This window comes from Aedes albopictus, chromosome 3, assembly GCF_035046485.1.
Source record: "Aedes albopictus strain Foshan chromosome 3, AalbF5, whole genome shotgun sequence".
Taxonomy (NCBI): Eukaryota; Metazoa; Arthropoda; class Insecta; order Diptera; family Culicidae; genus Aedes; species Aedes albopictus.
Window position 1 is genome coordinate 441,665,956 of NC_085138.1, and position 19,330 is coordinate 441,685,285.

Here is a 19,330-nt window from a genome sequence, read left to right on the forward strand (position 1 = left end):
AACGTATACTACGCTATCGTGATGCGCCTAGCCTAACATCTTAGGTGCGTTAAACATATTTATTGACTTAACATTTTCACAGAAAAAAGGGGCAGAGGAGAGGTTTCGATGTGGCCGATTCGGAACATTTGGCTCTGGAAGGCCGTATAGACTACACGTGAGAGGGAGAGAGGTATCGCTTCACAATTAGAAGTTGCTTGCCATCTGTTGCACCGTCTCCGGGCTATCTTCTGGTTGCGATCCCGATCTATGCAGATCAGCTGACTCTCTGAGCTGGGAACTCCTGACCTCATTGAGAACCGGCGTCCTGCGCTCCTAACAACGCTGGACGTTTTTGGGGTATGGGATGCCCACCTGGTTTAACGGCGGACAGATTGGTCTTGATCTGTCGTAGTCCTGAGGACCTTGCACTTCTGGATGCGTGATGTGTGTGTTTGTGGTTCTTTGTACACGTTTTGAGGAAAGCTTGATATTGTTGACCACCACGGGAAGACGGACGATCCTACGCTTAAGCCCGCGTGCGGTGTTGGAGGGGGCCTTAGTGTTCAACTTGTTCAACGGCGTTCGGAGGACTAAATTTCACTGGCCGAAGGGGTCAACGACGACTGGTCAACCGACGTCTGAGCAGTGAGCACTCGTGAACGGGACGAACGGGCACTTTCTGCATTAATCTTCGCACCTCTTTTCTTCACTTATCTCATCATTTATTTCCCTTTCGGAACCATTGAATCACGGTGTCAGTGAATGAGAAATCTTACACCAATATTCTACCAACCAGTGCCACGTCTACGCCTCTTTCGAGAGGGTACGTTTCATTGTTTGTCGGTAACTTCCCGAAATGCCTCCGAAACCCCCCTAAACCCACATGATAGCACCAGAGACACTCCGAAACCACCGAAAACGCCTCTAAAACTTGCTGAAAATGCTCTAAAACTGCTTGAAATGACTTCAAAATCCTCCTTAAACCCCATTGACCCCATGTAACGCACCCAAGACCCTCTGAAACCCCTGAAAACGCTTGCGTAACGTCTCTGAATCCCGCCGAAAATTCTTCGAAACTTGCTGAAATGCTTCTAAAATCCCACTCAAACTCCCTCGGACCCCATGTAACGCATCTGACACCCTCCGAAACCCCCGAAAACGCCTGCGTAATGCCTATGCATCCCGTTGAAAATGCTTCAAGGTTCCTCCAAAGCCTTCAAAAACCCCCTAGGATCGTATGTAACGCACCTGAAACCAACCTAAAAATGCTCTGAGACTCTGAAACCCCCTTAAGACCACTCGAATCCCATGTAACGCACATGAGACCCATAAAACGCCATAAAACGTTCCTGTAATGCCTCCAAAATCCGTCAAATATCCTCTGAAACTCTCTGCAATGCTTTCGAAATCCCCCCTGAGATCTCCCGGCACCCCGCTGAAACCCCTTGAAACATACCTGTAACCTCTTTTTGCTCTTCCCTATGAACAACTCCTGGCCGTCGTTGCAATGGTTACCGTTATTTTTAACTTTTCTGATGCACAATACTGATTCTGAGTTACTTTCCCTCTTTTTATGCAGACAAAACATACATAAATTCAATAAATAGATATGCATAGAAATAACATGCATTAGAAGAAGTTTAGAGTATTGACTTTCTCGATCTAGAGTCAATCAAAACGGCTAGTTTCGGATTACTCAACGTTTCGCCCGGTTTTATTTGGACTTTATCAAGGGAAAATTCAGTCATCCATTTTTCGTCTTATGTTTTAATGCCGTCATAGGAGGTATGGGCTTCTTGTTTTCTGCAATTATCATACATATAGTTTTTACAATTTTTTGAACTACACAGAAGAATACTTCACTACCTGACGTTACTCAACGGTTACTTATACCCGAGCAGAGGAGAATATCAAATTCATAACAACAGAATCACATAGCCTGTTTTTATATCATAGTTTGTTATTATTAACTTATCAAAGTATTACTTTTTCATAACATGTTTCGTTGGGCAATCTTATTTTGTTATGATCATGTTATTGAGATTCATCCACTAAATAACATTTCAATAAAATACTTCGTTGTAGACCAAGTTTTGTTATTATTCTACTATTGAAAATGTACAAATATGTGATGAACTATAGCACAAGTTTTCAAATTCACTGCAAAATTCATTGTTATTAACTTGTTATGGAATCTAACAAAACATGTTATTAAATTGCTCTTCCAGGTACAATTTTTGTTATGATTTTTGTTATTTTGCAGCTTATGACAGACAAGTTTATAACATAATAAGATATGTTAATAACACAAAAATTACAGATTCCATTATACAGTTATTATGCCAAAATAACATATTTTATTGTGCTGTTGATGTTCTCTACTGCTCGGGTAGGCTATAATAGGCTTTAAATTACCAGAGATTCTTGCATTCTTATATTCAGTGATTTAAACAGGAATTCTTTCAGATATTCCTGCAGGAGTTCAGAGATTGACGTAAAAACTTGAAGTATTTTTAGGCAAAGTATTAATTGGCAAATTGAGAGATAAATTTGTGAAAAAATTACCACTTGTTTTGGTGGGATTCGAACCCACGACTCCGTTATCACTAATCCGGCGCTTTAATCAACTAAGCTACAGAACAAGTTACAACTCTGCAGAATAGAAAGACAAACTGGATTCGAAGCACCACCCTACCCCGGGTCCGTCTCTCACAACTTTATCTCTCTTATCACTCTCGTGGCCTACGAACAACAAGTGTGCGCGTATTGTTTTTTTTTTTAGAATGTTGATATTGAAGCTCGACTGACACATACTTCATTTGAATTTCTATTCTGCAGAGTTGTAACTTGTTCTGTAGCTTAGTTGGTTAAAGCGCCGGACTAGCGATAACGCAGTCGTGGGTTCGAGTCCCACCAAAACAAGAGGTAATTTTTTCACAAATTTATCTTTCAATTTGCCAATTAAACGTACTTGAAAATACTTCAAGTTTTTACAGACATACTAGCCGACTGGTATAGCCGGAAAAGGGCAATAAAATCATTGTCAGTTCAGAGATTCCAACAAGATTACCTCTATATGTTTCTCGATGTAGTACCCCAGAAATTTGTGCGGCATTTCCTCTAAGGAAGAATCCAAACTTCTTTTCACGGATTCTTATAAAAAACTACGATTTTTTTTGGAAATGTCTCAAGAGTTTTCCTTGGCATCTTTGCAAACGCTTAACTATGCATTTCTCCAGGTATTCAGGATTTTGTTTTTCAAAATATGACTACAGATTTCTCCAAACACAGTTTCAGAAAATCCTCCAATAATAATATAATGGGATTTCTCCAGGCATTTTCTTTTGAATTCCTTTTTTATGTTTCTAGGAACTCCATGATGATTTACCGAGATGTTTCTCCAGAAAGTTCCAAGGAAGTTTTTTCAAGCGTTTCCCGGGGATTACTTCGGATATTCTCTCTGAGATTCATTTAAAAGCGCTTCCTAAGATTTCTGCAGGATTTTACTATTTTTTTCTTCACTACTGTTGACGGGGAAATCGAGGGATTGGGTTATGAGCAGCACATCAAACGCACTTGGATTTACGGTTTCGTGCAGCTTTAAACTGCAAATAATGTTTTATTATTACATATTCAATTCACATATGAATTCAAGCTTCTTACACTTTCGGTGTTAAAACCTGATTCCCCTTCCCGTACAACAAAAGTTTATATTCTAAGATGGCATGGTTTAAATTCTTGTGAGCCCCTGTGGGCTCTGCAAATAATTCAGCTAAGATTCGTTATTATATTCATCTAGTAGTTTAAGTTCACTTACTCGCTGTTTTTCAGTTAGCTATAAGTAGGACATACAAATAGATTTAAGTAAAACAGAACATTTTATAAGCAAAGTAGGAAAATCAAACTTAAGCAGCTCTTTTGGCTCGTTTCTCTTTCTACTACCTTCCATTCCAAACTGTCAATCACTGATCACTGTATGATCTACCTTCTGCTGCGCAACCAGTATTCCCAGCGATAACAACTATCAAAAAATCTTTGCAAATGTGGAGTTTCGCTGTAATACGTTCATGGATTAATTCAAGCTGACACTTCTGTGGGAGTTCGCCTTCCTGATCATGAAACTCCTAAGGGTTTCTTTAATAAATTCCTTTGAGGAGATATTTTCAGGTCCAGTTACTTCAGAAATACAAGAAATGGGTTTTCTTCAAACTTCTTTTAAGAAGTTTTTAGAAATTATTCATAAAAATTCTTTACAGGTATTGGTTTGTCAACTCTTCTCAGCATTTCTCCAAGAATTTGTACTCAATACAGAAATTCCTACAATGTTTTTTTTTCTGAAATTGCTTTTACGGTTCCACCAGAAATATCTTCTGGGATGTCTTCGACATCCCTGAAGAATTTGTTCAGATATTTCTACAGTTATTTTCAGAAGTTCTTCCAGAAATTGCAAAAGCATATACAGAAGAGTTCTTTAAAGAATCCATAAAGGAAATGCTAAGAAATTCCTGAATAATTGTTCTATGATTTCCCTTTAAAACTTATAGAGATACATTTGGAAGCTCCTAGAAGAAATTCCTGAAATTTTATCGGAGGAGTTCGTGGACAAAATTCCTGAAGTAATTTCTGGATGAATGCCTAGGATAATACCTTAGGGGTTACGTACAAAAGGCTGAATCACATAAGGCTGAATGATCAAAAGGCTGAAACACATAAGGCTGAATGATCAAAAGGCTGAAAGCATTAGAAGGCTGAAATATATCAAAAGGCTGAAAGAAAATTTTGAAAGTTGTACAGAATCGAATGAAATGACATTTTGGACATTTATAGCTAATTTATTGGTCTTTGATAAACATTTGACTCGACTTGAAAATGATCATAGGAAACAAAAGAATCTTTGCTCGAAAGTACATTGACGTTTGACGGTCATTTTGTCAAAACCCATTTTACGGAAGAGGAAGTATATGACATTCAATCGATTTGACTATTCATCGAATGGACATCTGTTGCTCAAAAATGTTTTAACTTTGTTCAGTTCTAAATTTATAATGCGTGCGAGCTCTAAATTGAACACTAGCGAAATCCGCGAAACTGAAATGGCCATACATCCACCATGTTTCCACAGATTTCAAACATTTTGAGCTCATTAGATTCAGAAATTCTTCTGCTATTGGAACCATATCTGAGCGTACCACAGTCCGGTCAACATGAGTTTTGGAAAATCCGGATTTCCAATCATATGATTTAATACAATACAGTAACGGAGTTATTGGCATGAATTATCGAAAATCATAAAATTGCCTAAACCAACAGAGTCTGATCGTCGGTCCATCAGTTGGCCATTCCTGATTAAGTTTCTCAAGGAACTCCGGGTGACTAAACAGGATTACTAGCATCACATATCGACAGAAACTATTTCCCCCAAAGTTGTGCGCATAAGAATTCAGAACCGAATTGCAGCACTGCAGTGTGAACGCGTTTAATTTGCATTGAAGTTCATACTCGGCACACTGCGATCAAATACATTTGAACATGCAAATTTAACGCGGCATGAACTGGAAAGGACTGAACTCGTAGCATGCTGACTAACATGTTACCCTGGTATCTGTGATACTAAAATGGTCATATTTGCGCCATTTTACCCTTCAATTTTGGCAATCTTTTGGGCTAATTCAATCTCCTTTTATTGAAGAGTCAACCAGTCCGGCCATCGTGTGTTTCGAAAAATCTAAATTCCTGGAGCTGTATTTCAATATCCGAGACCACAATGTCGTACCAAAGGATCTATGATGCATTTCCCTGTGACATAACATAATAACGTCCAAACATGTAGATGCGGCACAAGGTTCTAGTCCTAGGAAAGAAGACACATGGGATTTAATGATGAAGATAAGCGCATGTGAACTCAGAGTCGAATGGGAACCGAGCGGGCGCTCTTAAGCAGCAAAAGCTCTGACAGGCAAGTTCAATACTTTGTCGACCAAAAAATTTAAAGTGTTCAGATCATTTTTGGCTCACGTTCTGTTCCAATACAATACTGCTTGAAAGAATAGCCTATTTTATAAGAAGGAGAAACATCTGGTAAAAAGTAAGCAGCTTCAACACCTGAACTAAATTATGGTTCTTCCAACATTTTAAAAGAAGGAAAACCTTTGATAAAAAAAAGATGCAACTATAAAATTCAAACACAGGCAGAACAGCCTATGTTCAAAAGAAGGGGAAATCTCCGATGAATCGTTTTTAAGGAATATGCGCACACAGAAGCTCGCTGCATTTTACACATTGGTAAGAATGCCAACACTGAATATATGCAAATACGTCAAAAGAACAGCCTATTTTTAAAAGAAGGAAACATCACTCACGAGTGAGTTATTAGTATGCAGTAGTATACTGTATACAGTATACACTGCAGTAGTATATCATCAAACCTTTCCGCTTGGTCGTTATACTGTACTATTTGCGGCCACAATACTTACTCTTCCATCAGAGATTTTTCCCGCTTCTTTAGAAAGGCTGTTCTTTCGAGGTAAATGCATAGATCATAATTTAACCATTCAACTAGGCTGCCTAGTAAACCTCCTTTGCATTAAAATCATTATAACCCATTCGCCTTAGCGGCATTTGAGGCCTGATATCCTTCGGCATAATGACACAGCACCAACGGGAACGACATTTCGGCAAATGCCACTCCGGGGAATAGTATTCCGGAAAATATAATACCTTGTGTAATACCATCTTTTAAATCATTAAATCCTCAGCTCAGATTCTATAGAGTTCATTATTATGCATATTTCTAGTTTTGGAATTTGCCATGTTTTCAGCCTTTTGTAATTTCAGCCTTTTGTTACATATCCATAGTTTCTGCCTTTTGTATTCAGCCTTATGTGCATTCAGCCTTTTGAAATTCAGCCTTTTGTTACCATCCCTACCTTAGAGAGTACATGAAGAAACATTTTTATTCCCTGTAAAAAAAAATCAGTTTTTGGAGGAACACTGAAAGTAATCCCAAGGAAAAATGAATTCGTAGAGGAAATTCTGAAGGGATCTTCAAAAAAGTGTCGGCTTCAATCGGAGACAATGGTACTGGTAAAAATCTCAAAGAAATCCTTCAACAAGTTAGTGAGGGATCCCTAGATGAATTTCTGAATAAAACCTTGGAAGTACTCCTGGAGATGCCTACAAAGGAATTTCTTATACAATTTCTGGAGGGATATGCAGCATACAAAAATACCTTAAGTAACTGGAGAAAACTCGGAATAAAATCCTGCAGATAGGGTGCGTGTACCAGTTATGGCACTTCCTAAGGAAAACTATTTATACAAAAATAACTAGAAGACCAACGAATGTCATCAATATGTTAAAAGACAGCTTAGTTTCCATACTTTAAATGAAAAATATAGAAACGGTGAAAAAACTACTTTTAGTATTTATTATAGCGTGTGCCAATGATAGGAACCCTGTACCAGTTACGGTTACATTTTTCTAACTTCGGTTCCTTTTCGCACTATTTGCATGCGTTCCTTATGGGGTCAGCCATGACTGGTACACTATGGCGAAAAATAGTGCAAGGAAGCCGAAATTTTAAGGAAAATGATTTATTTCTACCATGATTTGAGCAAAATGTGAAGTTTAAGTGAGTGCGATCATCTTTTGTAAAGGTGATCTGTTGTTCACACAAATTTTCTTGTTGATTTATATCGTTGAAGGGTGAAAATCAACTATGGCGAATGATTGGTACTATAGCCATAATTGGTACAATTACCCTACAATAAATCATCCAGCATTTTTTTTTTAGAGAACTGGAATTGAAAACATAAAAAAAATGTTTAAGGGAATCTTTGGAGTAATACCTAAAAGAACTGGAGAACCCTCTGCAAGTATTCATAGAAACATACGATAAAAAATGCCAAGGAAAAAATGTTGGAGTCATTTCTAAATGTTTTTTTTTTGAGAATTTTTGAAAAAAAATCTGAAAAATCCTCGAAGGAAGGCCTGAAAAAATCCAAAGCAATTCAAAGCAATATCTGAAGGAACTATTGGAGGAACTTCCAAAGAATCTCTGGAGATTTTGCACGAAGAATACATAAATAAATGCCCGAGAAAATTCAAGCAATAATTTATGAAAAAGTTTCTGGAATTAAATTCTGAATTTTCAAAGGAAATCCCAAGAAGAACTACTGAAAGAACCTCCAAATCATTGCGAAAAAAATCCCCTAGGGTTTGAAGAAACGTTTGGAGGAATTCCTGCACAAACCCTTGAAAAAATTCCTAGAAAAATTTCTTGAAAATTTTCGGAAAAATCCCAATATTTCCGAAGGAATTCCTTCAGAAATGTTTGGAGAAATGAATGATAGAAAGTAAGCATATATTTATGCAGCAAACCTTGTCATCTTTGAGTGAATTTTCTATACAATCCCTTGACGAATCCCAGGAGAAACTTTGAGGCAACCCGAGGATCAAGATTAATCTTTTAAGAAATTTCATGAGAATCTCCTGAAGAAGTGCCAGAGAAAATTCCTGTGGGAATTTGTGAAAGAATTTTTGTAATTATTCTTGAAGATTTTTTCAAAAACGAAAACCATGGACAGGGATGCATTTTACACGGTTACTGTGAGGAATCTTAAGAAATGCTGGCGGTGTCCCTGGAACTAATCCTCGAATTTCAGCAAGAGTGTCCCTTTCGCTGCAAGTGCAGTAAAATATCGTGAAATAATAATGGAATGGAAGGGGAACACATTTTGTTTTTTTTTCTGAGGCATATTATAATGTTAACCATATCCGGTTCTTCCTGTACTATCACCTCAAAATTCGACACGGTTGCGTCATAACGCACGCAAATTGAGACCGATGTTTGACGGTGGTATAGGCCAGCCAGTCGTTCGAAGGAGAAGGCTACCTATACCCACCTACATAATACAAAAGTTCTTTTTTCTGCCATCCAAGTCCTTCGGTAAGTCTCTTAGGAAGAAGCTACACGTAGTCGGCGACGCACCATTCAACCACGTTAGGAAGAAAGCAATTTTGCTTACCCTCACATTTTTTTTTTGCCGTTGCCGCCAACCGCTTTTGAGGGATAACGTTCTGTTTTCATCTGTTTCCTTGCCAGTGGAAGTCGTCGTCTGCCTCTGAGGTAATTCAGATAGGCTCGAATGGGGGGGTGCCACAAACACAAACAATTCTTCATGGATAAATGATTTTCCATTGTCATTGCTGGCGACGGGGCTGTGCTGAGATAAATAATTTTTTAATTAAAATATTGATATTTTGCTTTCTTTCGCCGTGTGGAATCACCAGATCCTAAATTGCCTCCATCCACGTACACATGCTCCGGATTGCGTCACGTTGTAAATCCCATCCGGAGACCGCCCCATCGCATCCACTCTGCATCCGAAATGGCAGCGCAGTGGGTACTACTGGAATCGCATTTCCTTAATGAAATTCATTGAAATAAATTTTTATCTTGATCAATTCGCTTCGTTTCGCATCCTTCTGCGCTTCGCTTATTTACATATAATTAATTCGGGTTCAATTCGAAAACCGATTTGCAGACTGGCAGACGTACCAACGCAACGTATAGTAATTTCGGAAGTTTCTTCTGGGAGAGGAGAACGACCAGATGAAGCAATCATTTTTGCCCGGAGTTCGCAAGGACCAAGACATGATGACAAGAAGAGGCGGACATCAAACGGCACGTTTACACCCCCAACTCAATCCGGTGATCAGACGACTCACATAGCATCTCATACTCCGCGCTCGGAACATAAGCACCTTGCCATGATGGATCGTGTTGAACTTCGAGAACTGCCCTCGGCTACTGTAATTTTCAGTCGCCTTTTGTCTTTCGTCCTTTCTGCCTGTCCTACCAACTCCCCCTCTCCAACCACCAGCATTAAATTGCCGTCGTCGTCATCGTCGGTTGGCGTGATGTCTCCGGTATCCGATTACAGCGAAAACATAATTTGCCTTTTCTCGCAATCGAACACAAAACTCACCGAAATGAAATCATAATTATTCAGCCGCACCAACCCTTCATTTTTGCTGCTTGGTTTCCTGCTGGTCCTTGCCTGGTCCTGGTCGGACGGTGTGTCTTGATTATGACACTGATTGTCTCGGCATTGTACACTGTCTGAAAAGGGGTAAATCGCTTCGGACTGGGTCAATTGTTGAAAGGATCTGGCATAAATTACGCTCTTCTGGTGGTGTTTCCTTTTCGTACTAATGATATGAGGTACATTCATCATCATCCTCATCATCATGAGCGGTACGACGACAGATGGAGTAATTCCTGGAGATGTCCTTTCGAGGTATGGCCGTGGTTGAGACGATGCAATCATGAATAATTTTGATTAATCTCACCAGTTCGACCCTTTGGTTCTCGGGAATCGTAATCCAGTGCAATTGTAGAAACACTAATGGGATGATCTGCACGGTGGGTTTGAATGTTTAAAAAGTTAATGTAAGGTTTTATTCTTTGAATGTTTTTGAAAATTGAAAAAAACAATGAGTATTACCGAGTGGTGAAAGTGTGAGTGCATTGCTGTATAGTATTCCTAAGATAGCTGTGGAGATGCAGAGGGTTCTTCGTTATAATGAAAAAAAAAATACCATAAGGGCGAGAGCTATTCTTCCTCTCCTTTTTCTTTGTGTTGTCCTTCTCCTTGGTGTTACGTATTAATAGGCCTCGACTATTCTCGACTACCTTTTTCATTACAAAGACTGCACTACATCTCAGCATAAAGAATTACAGGAAGCTCAAAAATAAAATAGGTAGTAGCTGAGAACATCTTGTACCGACTTTTCGGACCCTCTAAGCAGAATACCCTCTTTGAAACTGATTACACTAGTTTTGAACCTTTTAATTCCGCCCTATTTTGCTTACCCTTTGTCATAGGATAAGCAAAACTAAGCGGAATTAAAAGGTACAAAACTGATAACACTCATTCGAAGCTGAGAATATTTTAGCCAATTGATCAATTTCGCAAAGATACTTTGTCAAAGAAATTCAAAGAAGTTGTCAATACGAAAAAGATTCTGCACCTACCAGTTATCAAACCCAGGTACCTTCAGCAGCTGTAGATAAATACCCGCACGTCCACTGTTTCGGCCATATGTGCTTTGGAAATGTAAAATTGTCTTTCTCATGATTTGGGGTAAGGTAGGGCAACATGCCATTTTTTCAAACATTCATCGTTTTTATTGATTAATAGTCTCGATTGTGAGTTAATCAAAGTGATAACAGCAACTAAAGAATATTTGCTTTATACTTCAGCAAAAACATACACGAAACTAAGGCATTTTCATAGGATTTTAGCGACTTTCAAAAGTGATTTGTAAAACAGAAGTCGTGCGAAAAAGCCACCTGCCATGGGGTAAGATTCCACTTCATGAGAATATTCAAAAATTACGTTAATTTTAGGGCCTTTCAGACCCCTTTTGTCCCTCTGTCCCGCTTTTAGGTATACCCATTAATTGGATTATTACACTTTGACAGACCCCCTCACCTCTAAACGATGGTCTTCATATTTGAATGACCCCCAATATGGATAGTGTGGCTATCAACAACCATGCGCCTCCATGTGTTTCTCAATCTCCTTGGAAACACTTGGCTGATTATAAAGTTACAAGAAAATCATTGAGAAAACAAATCACTTTGATCATCAAAGTGATCATTTGATATGAATTTTCAAAATCAAATCACATTCTTGAATGCTTTTATGAGTCGAGCCATTTTACTACATTGGCATTTTGGACTTAGTTCCCCTAAAAGAAGCAACTTCATCATTTTCTTTGAGATTTCCACATGTTTGACGATTATTAACTCGTAAAACTTACAAATGCGATGAAGTACATCACTCGCTTGACCTTGTTATTGTTGGTATGCGTTCCTACCAGGGGTTCAAGGGGCTGCAGAGGTCAGTTGCACGGGGTGTTACGGGGAGTTTAGAAGCGTTTTATTGCATTCCAAGGTATTTCAAGGCGTTTCAGAGAGATTTTTACACAGGCTTTCAGTTCCATGGGGATTCAAAGAAGATTCCAAAAACGTTTCAAGACGTTTCAATGCATATCGAAGGGTATCAAAACCCTTCGATATGCATTGAAAGGGGGATGCAGACCAGTTTCATGGGGGTTTCAGAAGGAATTTCAGATCTTTGGGCGTTTTATGGCATTTCAAAATTCCTCAAGGTGCTTTACGCTACAGAGGCTCTCAGGTCAGTTCCCGGAATCTCCTAGTGCAGCTCCAGACGGGAATGACGTCAAAATCCAGATTGCTGGACTTGAGCCTACGGTGTGGACACTCAAATCCCTTTATGGATTCCGGGTCTCAGGGCGTTCAAGCCCTGAGCGAAAGGCAGAAAATGCTGCTAATTGATGAATTGAGAGATGAAATTTCTGCTATTCTGTTATTATCAACGCACCCTCTGGCATTTGCCGATCTACGTTGTCTTTTCACTGGGAAATACGTCTACTTATTGACGTTTATGGGCTTGCCGAACCAAGTCATGTAGCTGTCCTACCAGAGCAGAAGGGAATAGCAACAGCATAATAAAGTGTGTTATTTTGGAAAAATAACTGAGTAACGGAAAGAGTTATTTTCATGTTATTTACACAGAAAAAAATATTCATGTAAAATTCAGCGAAAAATCATGCACATAAAGGGAATGCTAGAGTTAGTGCATATTTACATAAGATATCATGTAAAATTACGTTACATTGGTGTAAATTTCCGCTAATAGTCGCGTAACCGGTTGGTGTCCATGATGGTTTACGCGATGGTTGGCGGAAATTTACACGATGGTAATGTAATTTTACATTATATCTCATGTAAAAGTGCACTTACTCTAGCATTCCCTTTATGTGCATGATTTCTCGCTGAATTTTAATTACATATTTTTTTCTGTGTACATAACATATCCTGTTATGAACTTGTCTGTCATAAGCGGCAAAATAACAAAAATTATAACAAAAAAAATGTTTCTGGAAGACCTGTTTAATAACATGTTTTGTTAGTTTCAAAAACAACTTAATAACAGCGAATTTTTAAAATATTTCAATAACAAATTTTGATATGAATAAGTTATTGATAACAATCTGAACACAAAATTTGCTTTTTTTCTGTTGCGGATAGGAACTTCTCCAAAGTCCCATATGAATTCAATGGGATACGCAACAATAGGATCTATTGTTAAATGTTTCATTCATAATTGAGACGCTATTGTTGTCGCAAGCGATTTCTTATCGAAAACAGAGAAACAATAGTTTTTGTTTATTTCCCAAACAACTTAAGATGAAAAACTAACGACGTTTTGAAGCCCTTTATTAGGTGGTTCATTGTTAATAAGATTAATTTACATTATTACCTCATTGATTGACACATTTATCCAAGTGAATCTGAGTGGGTTCGATGCAGTGAAATCAATAAAAATAAAACGTCTAAAAATAATCAATGGAGTTCTTCTTCTTGATGACTTCTTTTACATTTTTGTCGAAAATGTGTTGTTTGTCCTTGAATTCCACCAGTTGATCCAAAATGTTTCATAAAATGGCTAACACTTTATTACACTCTCTATATTCGTATTCATACCTAACTGAAACTGGGACATAAAAAAACAGGTATACTTTTCAAAGTGCTTATAAAACAAAAGGCTGATAAGTTGGCTCTGTCACAGTTAAAACGTAATGTGAGAAAGAAGAGGAACTAATGACAAAATAATATTTTCTCTTACAGTAGTACAGTGCAATATTTGCCTCTATCTGCGTGACCTCACCCAACCCGTAGCACAGAGTTTAAATCCCTCTCTTGCATAACAAACAAAGCACTCCCTTTTCCCAAAAGTCTGTGTTTAGTATAAAAGAGATCATTAAGGCTTAAGAAACCGTCACCAGTACAACCGCTAACACTGAGCGAGCACTCAACGACGACCCCCTCAGTCCAAAACTCAATTATCCCACACTACCCAACTTTAATTAACCACACTGTTGAAGCCGTATGCATCGCACACACACACCGACACGCACCACTCCGCACAAACCACCAAGGTCGAACAAAAGCGGAAAGGGGCCCCACCACTACTGAATCACGACTTTATCAGTATAATTCAGCAATCGTAGATCCATTCTCCGCCCCTACTCAGCTCTAACGGTCATTAGCAATGCCTGTCAATATACGCGCCCCACACATGCAACCCCCACACCCCAACAGTATGGTCACTTGGGTATCCCTGGGGTTTTGACATGATGGTCAGGGATCACAGCCATCAAAACGCTCCACACTTGATCAGGGCTTACAACCTGTAGACATGATGATTCTCAATAATTTCAAGTTCTTTCAGACCTTCCACTATCGAAATGGATAGTGGTGTTGACAAATTGAGAGATGAAATTCGTGAACAAAATCGCGTTCTGGTGGGATTCAAACCCTTGACTCCGTATTCGATAGACCGGCACTTTAACCAACTAAGCTAAAGAAATAACCATTTTTGCGGAATAGAAAGCCAAACTGGCTCCGAAACCACAACGTGAGCACTCCTTTTTTGCAAACCCATCTCTTTTTCGGCTTAGATGCCAATCCACAACACACTCGCGTTTGTACCCACTAACTGTGAGAGTGAATTGTTTATGAAGCCAAGTCTTACTCTCATATTCCGCATACCTAGCCACCAGGCAGTTTTGTTTGCTGGCGTCTAATTCAGTATGCGTCGAGAGCTCGGCACGGTCGCACGCTTTCAACGACCAACTGCGCCTGATGCGACGTAAGCAAGGGTACATCATTGGCATCTAAGCCGAAAGAGAGTTGAGTTTGTGAGAAAGGAGTGCTCACGGTGTAATTTCGGAGCCAGTTTGGCTTTCTATTTCTATACTTGTTATATATTTTGAACGTATTACAATTGGTTATGAAAAAAAAACGATAACTATTGAAAAAGTGTATTTTAGATATAATTTTGAGAACAACATGAATCAATTAATATTCAAATAACTGATGGGACGCCACAAAAGATCAACACTTGGTCGCAGTGGAAATGTACCCAACAGGAAAAAAACTGATGGATTTGACTAATGGATACGGTTGACGCTAGTTTCTGCACCGATACTGCTCCGATCAGATTGTTGGTGACGAAGTATGTGTCAATCGAGCGTTGATATCAACATTCTAAAAACAATACGCTCACACTTGTTGTTCGTAGGTCGCGAGAGTGTGGGAGATTGGCACCTTAGAGCCGAAGGAAAGATTAAGTAGTAAAAGACAGACTTCGTGGTGGAGCTTCGAATGCAGTTTGATTTTCTATTCCGCAGAATCGTAACTTGTACTGTGGCTTAGTTGGTAAAGCGCCGGTTTAGCGATACGGAGTCATGGGTTCGAATCCCACAAAAACAAATGGTGATGTTTTCACAAATGTGTCTCTCAATTAAACAATTGTCAATTAAGCGTTTTGCCTAAAAAAACGGCTAAAATATGAAGGACTCATAGAAAAGTGATCAGAACAAAATCAGAAATTGTCAATAAAGAAGTAGGGGTGGGAGCAATAATAAACTACAAAATTTCCATAAACAAATCAAAAAGTGCATAAACAAATAAAACATTTCAATTATTAATTTATTTTCGAGCAATAAAAAAATGTCAGAATTTTTACGAATAATTCAATAATTGCAATAAATAACTACATTATTGTTACCACCAAAAAAGTGTAAATTTTCAATAAATAAATCGGATTTTTACATGAAAAAAATAAATATTCTCAATTGAAAAACATCAAAAAAGCAATTGATTATTTAGCAATAAATACAAAACAACGAGTAATTAACTTGAATGCAATACAAGCTAAAGAAAAATCGGCCTAGTCATGCAGTGAAGCGCCGTAATTGCGTCGATTCGGTTCTAGGCATTCCACAGATTCAAGAATTTGCCCGGTATAATGAGAACAGAGATGTTATCCCTTTTTGAAGTTCGACAAGCGTTAGCGAGTTCGGACAGCAAGCGTTATTCTGTTAAGTTGCACACATCGTTTCAGTCTTTCTATCATAGTTCTATGATGTAATGTGTTCGAAATTTTTTGTTGGGAAAATTATAGTTTTATATTGCAATCGTTGATTTATTTGTGTAAATTCTTACATTTTTTGTTGCTCGGCAATCAAGTATTTATGGGAAATTTTGATTTCATTATGCACTTTTTGATTTGTTTACGGGACTTTTATAGTTTATTATTGCTTCCACCCCTGCTTATTTATTGGCAATAAATTATTGAATTATTTATGGAATTTTTTCAATTTATTATAGGGCGTTTAATTGGCTGTCCTAAAAAAACTTCAAGTTTTTACGTCTATCATAATGCTTCCTACAGAAATGTTTATGACAATGAATATCACAATATTTGTGAACATGTCGAGATAAAATTTCTTACTTTGTATGGTGGTTTTATTTCAAAATGCTCGAAAAAATTACAATATTATTGAACCCAGTGTTCTCGAAGGCGTTTCAGGGGGTACCAGAAGCCCTCAGGGGAAGTTGCAGAGGGTCCTAGAGCTGTTAAAGAGTATCTCAGGGATTTCTGGGTGCTGCGGGGGGTCTCAAGATCGTTTCAGGGCATCCCAGGGGGTTTCAGGAGGTATCTTGAAGGTCTCATGTGAATTGTAGAAGTTTTCAGGGGGCTCCAGGAAGTTTTAGAGGAATTAAGTGGGGTTTATAGGGTCTTTAGGGCGCTTCAATGGACCTGACCAGCCGTTTCAAGGGATTCCATGGGGCTCCAGGGGATCTCAACGTTGATTTAGGGGGGGGGGGGGGGGCTCTGGGATTCCAAGAGAGATCCAGAGTGCCTCGAGGGTGTTGTAGAGGGCTCCAAGAAGATGCAAAGGTGTTACAGGGGTTTCAGGATTTCATCCCATTCCGAGGGTAAAAGTCCACCAAACAGGTAAACCCAATCCAAGGTGTCAGGTGACCCATGCTGAGGGATGATTGGTTGAGTGGGTATAAATGATGCTCGGTCTTTAACGGAGTCCGTAGTGTGGGTAGTTCATCTTTTTGGGTTGCGTTTCGGTGAAAGATCTACCAATTGAACCCTAGTAATTGAAGGAAAAACTTTGGTCCCTATTAAATTTAATACCTTGTTAAAAGTGATATGTCTCGGTTTGGTTCTGACCGAGATGGATTTTTTTTTAATTCTTAATCACTTAACCTAGTTTACAGCTCTTTTGTCCACTAGGGCACTACGTGAGCGATTCCAATTGGCAGCTGCTTTTGGCAATTGGCAGCACCTAAATGTTGTCTATTCTAATTCTACTATATCGAACTGGTGCCCTTGTGATGCTTTCACTTTTTTACCCTGTCCACAGTAGAATGATGAGCATGATGGTGTTGTTGTGTGGTTGATGTTCCTTTTCTAGTCCAATTAGAAGTCGTCCATTATGAGTTGCGGTTCGCCGATATCCGTTGTAACCTATTTCACTTCCGTTGCCGTATACTGTTCTATATAGATCACAATTACCACACAAGTTAAAAGAAGGCTGTGTTACAGTAAGGATATAATGACAAGGATAAGAAGTGACATATTTAATATTTTTGCTGTAAAATGTGAAAAAAATAATACCAAAACACTGAACATTGACTCTGAAAATTTTTTCCGTTTCCGAAAGAAATAGTCAAATCTTACAAAACAAATTGTAGGTTTTGATAATTTACTTTGCAATTTCATTATATTTTACTTATATGGTTTAGGCTTAAAAATGATCTTGAACAATTATATCTTGTGAATTATCAGAGATATCTCAATGCAACCTTCAAAAGAAATGATAATGACACTGAATCACATATTTTTTAAGAACATGACGAAGTCGAATTTTAACTTTTCTGGGTGGTTTCACTTTAGAATGCTCGATCATTAATTTTTTTGGCAATTTTGATTGGAAACACATTTAAGAATTGCATTGCACATTTTAGCATATCAATCTTCGTTACAAATGTTAACTGCTAAAAAACACGTGTAACTTTGCTGAATATTCCAACAACCTAACTTCAATTGTCCCATTTTCCGATTTTAAGAGATTTTTTGGTCAAAATCCTTAAAAATGACATTTTTTTCTATCTGTATTAACGAGTTTTTAGCCCTAGGCTAGTTTATCTCGGGACCCACGCTTTACTTCCCTTCCGAAGGGAGAACTCACATTTTGTGAGTTTGTTGGGAGTGGGATTCGATCCCAGGTCCTCGGCGTGATAGTCAAGTGTTCTAACCATCACACCAGGTCCGCTCCACTAAATGGCAATTTATTAAATACGTTACTCAGGGTTGTTTCAGGGATCCCATGAAGTTTCTGGAGGAGGGGATACCTAGAGGTCTCAGGGGCGTCTCAGAAAGTCTCAGGGGGTTTCTGGTGTGTTTCACTGGGTCTCTGGGGTGCTTCAGAGTGACACAGGGGCATTCCAGGGATTCCCAGTGTCATTTTAGGAGGTCTAAAGGGTGTTTCAGAAGGGCTCAGGGGATACCAGGACGTTTCAGGGGCATTTTAGGGGGTCTTAGGGGTTTCCATGAGATTTAATAATTTTCAAAGGGTTCCGGGGGTTTCTGGGGCGCTTCAGAGATTTCAGAAGAGATCCAAGGGGTCTTACAGACATATCAGGGGCATTCAGGTGGTTCAGGGGGCTCCCACGTCTCGAGGGCGCTTCAGGGATTCTCTGGTGCGTTTCAGGAGATATCACAATGATATTCAATGAGTCTAAGGGGCGTTTTAGCGGGTCTCCTAGACATTTCTGGTGGTCCCAGGAGGTATCAGAGAGGTACCGGGGGGTCTTAGGGGCGTTTCAGGGCGGCACAGAGAGATTTATGGGGAGTTTTCAGAGGGTCTCAATGAGTTTCAAGGGTGCTTCAGGGATCTTAGGCGCGTTTCAGAAGACCTGAGAGGGGTTCTAATGAGTTTCAGGGGCTTTCGGGTACTGTGCCTGTGGGTTTCATGAAGCTTTAGGGAGTCTCAGGGGCATTTAATGAGATCCCATGAGAGTTCCAGGGGGGACTCAGAGGCGTTTTAGGAGTCTCAGGTGCGATCTATGGGGGCTCAAGAGATTCCAAGAGAGATCCAGAGAGCCTGGAGGGTGTTGAGGACCTCAAAGAGTTTCAAAGGTGTTCCAGGGCTTTCAAGGGGGTCTAATGGGGCTCCAGGGGGTTTCAGGGACGTTTCAGAGAGCCTCAAAGGGTTCCACGGAGGTTTCAGGGGCATCAGGGGCTCTTGAAGGGTTTTTTTTTCCAGGAGAGTGTCAGTATCGGCCCTGGAGCTCCCTGGATCATTCTGAAACGGCCCTTAAACCACGTGAAACGCCTCTGAAATGGTTTCAAAGCCCTTAAAACAAATCCTGTGATCATGAAGATAG